The sequence below is a fragment of the Hylobates moloch genome, unplaced genomic scaffold (assembly GCF_009828535.3).
Source record: "Hylobates moloch isolate HMO894 unplaced genomic scaffold, HMol_V3 SCAFFOLD_1, whole genome shotgun sequence".
NCBI lineage: Eukaryota > Metazoa > Chordata > Mammalia > Primates > Hylobatidae > Hylobates > Hylobates moloch.
In genome coordinates, this window is record NW_026652276.1 from 49417845 (window position 1) to 49421527 (window position 3683).

General features: G+C 36.7%; 1 long non-coding RNA gene across 1 annotated transcript in view; it reads right to left on the reverse strand.

Moving 5' to 3' along the window:
* Positions 1 to 1016: 1016 nt before the first annotated feature.
* The window catches only part of LOC116809497 (uncharacterized), a 108277-nt gene continuing 105610 nt past the window's right edge, over positions 1017 to 3683 (reverse strand). The window contains exon 3 of the long non-coding RNA XR_004369863.1: positions 1017 to 2338. This is a non-coding gene — a long non-coding RNA (uncharacterized LOC116809497). The remainder of the gene's footprint in view (positions 2339 to 3683) is intronic.

Sequence of the window (3683 nt, forward strand, 5' to 3'; positions counted from 1 at the left end):
ATTCAAACTGCAATGCATAACCGCCTTCCTTGGGAGTGTGCTTTTCTAATTATCTGGTTTATGTAGGGTTGTAGAGTTTCTGAAAAGCCTACTTGTGCACAGATATTAGAAGAGGTTTAATTCTACTCCTCTTAACCTGTTCTTTGTTAATAATCCTCCCTACTAATTTTCATACTCTAAATCTAACATGTAACATAGAAAGTAAAAGCTAAGGTATAATTTTATGAAACCATCATCAAACACAGTCCTTTGTGGTCTATACAGCCAAGCAAAATATCTGTCACTTAGCTACAATTCTCCAAATACCATAAAAAGGAAGATAGCCATTTGTGAGATTTTATGTATTCTGCAAAAAGGATATATGAAAAGGATTGATTCTTATTGTTTATTGTCTGCCCAGTGATTGCGACAAGAGCCTGTTACACATAAACAGTGCCTTATTTTTTTTTCCTCCCTAGCTAGTGTTTTGATTGTGCTAGCCTTGTGTTAAAAAAGAAAAACTGATATTGGGCTGGGCGTGGTGGCTCACACCTGTAATCCCAGCACTTTGAGAGGCCGAGGCAGGGGATCACCTGAGGTCAGGAGTTCGAGACCAACCTGGCAAACATGGTGAAAATACAAAAAATTAGCCAGATGTGGTGGCAGGCACCTGTAATCCTGGCTACTTGGGAGGCTGAAGTAGGAGAATCACTTGAACCCAGGAAGCAGAGGTTGCAGTGAGCCGAGAACGTGCCATTGCACTCCAGCCTGGGTGACAAGAGCAAAACTCTGTCTCAAAAAAAAAAAAAAATGAAAAGCTTAAATTATACCCTCATTTTAGAGATTAAAAAAGTATGAGGAGAATGAAATGGGTTCACTGACTTACATGTGACCACATGGCTATTAAGGGTAAATTAGGGACTAGAAGTCTTGCCCTCTACTAATCTAGTGATCTTTCAATCAAAAGCACTCTTTCACCCAGCATCCTGCTTTATGAAATGAATTTTTTATTTCTATGTATGTGAACAATTCACATGTTCTATTTCAAAATCTTTAATATTTGTTATAATTGCCAAAATTAGCATCATATAAATTGAATAGAAAAATATAAATGCTTTAGATATAAAGTAATTTTAGACGTGGGACTAAGTACAAAAGACTTCAAGGGGTCAAGCTTAAGAGTCCTTATGTACATAAAAATGATCACATACAATTAATGCTGGATTGTTCCCACAATTTTTTATTGAGTAATTATGAATTAAAACTGTTTTCTAAAAATAATCACAAAGACAATTCTGTTAAGATGAAGACGTTATAATGAAAAACAATCTATAATTGTATGTGTAGATATATTTGTTGAATTTATGACCTTCCTAGTCTAAAATTTAGGAAAGTAATGTTTTTGAATTGATCAGCACAGCTAAGTAACTAAATTCACATACTTAAAATTTGAAATTCTAGCAAAGATGTATATAAAAAACAATTAGACAATGTCCAACTGAATTTTAGAATTATCCAAAGTATTGCTAAGAATTTGTAGATGGGCCCTCATTTTAAATAATACTTGGAAATATTCCATAATTGTTTATGCCCCAAAGCAAGCAGGAATCCTTTAGTCCAGTTACACAGAAAATATGAAATCATAGGTAGGGCTTTTGATTTTTTGCTTTTGTGGGGTTTGTTCATCTGTAAGTTAAAGGTTGTATCCATTAAGTGTAAATTTAATCAATATAACCAATATTTGCAACAAGGGCATTTCAGAATGCAAAGAGGACCTTTCCTGATTAACTGATCTTGAAGAATGCTTTACCCTTAGTCCTCCATGTGCCTACCCTTAGGAAAGCATGCTCTCTGCAAAGGTTATATCTTTAAATCATATTTGCACACAACATAAATGAATGACCTGATCCCATTTGTGTGAATTCCCCTCAGAAATCTCAGGGCTTGTCAAAAAGCAACATAATATTGGCAAAGGCACCTTTGTTTTCTCCAGATTTTTTTTTTTTTTTTTTTTGAGCAGATTGTTATGCTTGGCCAAAATAAAACCAAACATACGGCATTGAGAAATACATGAAAAGACAGTGCACTCTGAAATGCCTCATGATCTCTTTTCCGTCTGCTTGCCTGTTGCCACTTTTTGCTGCCCTAGGAGTAGGCCTGTGACTTGTAAATATGAAATGCTTTTACGGAGACAGAGAATTTCATATGAAGACTGATAGATTTCGCACTTTCCTGTCCTTTTCCAAAGGGTCCGCTGTCCCTGGAGACTCCCAACCTGATGATGTCATAGTCCTCTTCCAGGAGCTGTTTTTGGTTCCACTTTGGCTGATTTCATGAAGTGTCAAATGCACCAAGCCTGCTGGGGTGAGAAATATTTTAGTCTCAACAGATTTGTGCGGCATTGGCATTTCCTCCTCATTATTGTTATACCATTAGGTTTTTATTAATGAGGCCTGCAGTGGCCCCAGGCTTATTATGCAGGATTAGAAATATAAAACTTGTTTTCTGGAGATATTTGGTGTCCTAACATTCAGATTTTCCAGCCCTCAAGAATGTTATAATAAAATTACTCAAGTCCTAGAAAAATGAGGCCAATTACATTTATTCTGTCTTATTGTTAGCGTATTCCAACCAACATTTTTCTAACAGGTCTATTTTGGTTTGACCCAAAGCGTTGGAACCCACTGTGAAAATTGGCAGGCCATAGGAGACCAAATGTCTGTTCAGTGTTCTGGGATCTGCCAGCCTTGGCCACTGATGCTCTGGAATGAAGAGAGAAGTAAATGTTCTGCTGGGTTTTCTTACTGAGTGCCACTCAGCAAGCCCTCAACCGTCCACCCTTAAACTATTTTAACTGAACTGGCTCTGTGTTTATTACAAGAGATGTGGTGGAAAAACAGTCTCCTGGGACAAATATTTTGTTCACGATTTATGGAACTGGTTGATAAGTCACTTTATGTTTAGGAGTACTTATTTCACATGCGAATCCTCAATGAAGACCTATGAACTGTTGTTTCTACTTTGCTCTTTAGACAAAACATGAAAGGAAAACCCTCAGTTTTATTTAATTCTTCAATCCAATGGTCCATTTGAAGATGGGAATTGTCTGTAGGGTATCAGTGAATTATTATCTATCAGCCACATTTCATCACATTTCAAGTGATAATATAAAGCTAAAATTTGAAACAATGGCTATGATTTTCTAGTATTTTCTTAAGGACTTTGATAAGTCAAAACAAGTCAATACTTTAGTTTTTATCTATAAAGACAGATCCTTAATATACAGTATATAAAGATTCACACACACTGCATGTAGAGAGATGAATCACAGGTGTGAATATTGTTTTGACTGTCCTCCCATTGGGCACTGAGACAGACAGCAAGGGGTATTAGGAGCTACTCTGTGAACCAAGAGATTTGGCTGCTTCTCTTCCATTCTGTTTTTGTTGTTGTTGTTGTTCCAGGTTTACTGAAAATATTACAGCATAGCAGAAAGATTCAACCGGCTCCAACTGGTGTTTTGAAATTCATCCCAACTGTAGGCTGAGTGACCTGCAGTTCGGACAGACTGCCAAAGTCCAAAGGCTTCAACATTTTTTTTTTTTTTTTTTTGCATGAAAATCTACTTCAATGATCTCTCTGTCTGCACCTTGACGGAGCTAGCTGTCACTAGGTCTCTCTGAACCTGCTTCATCCAATGCAAG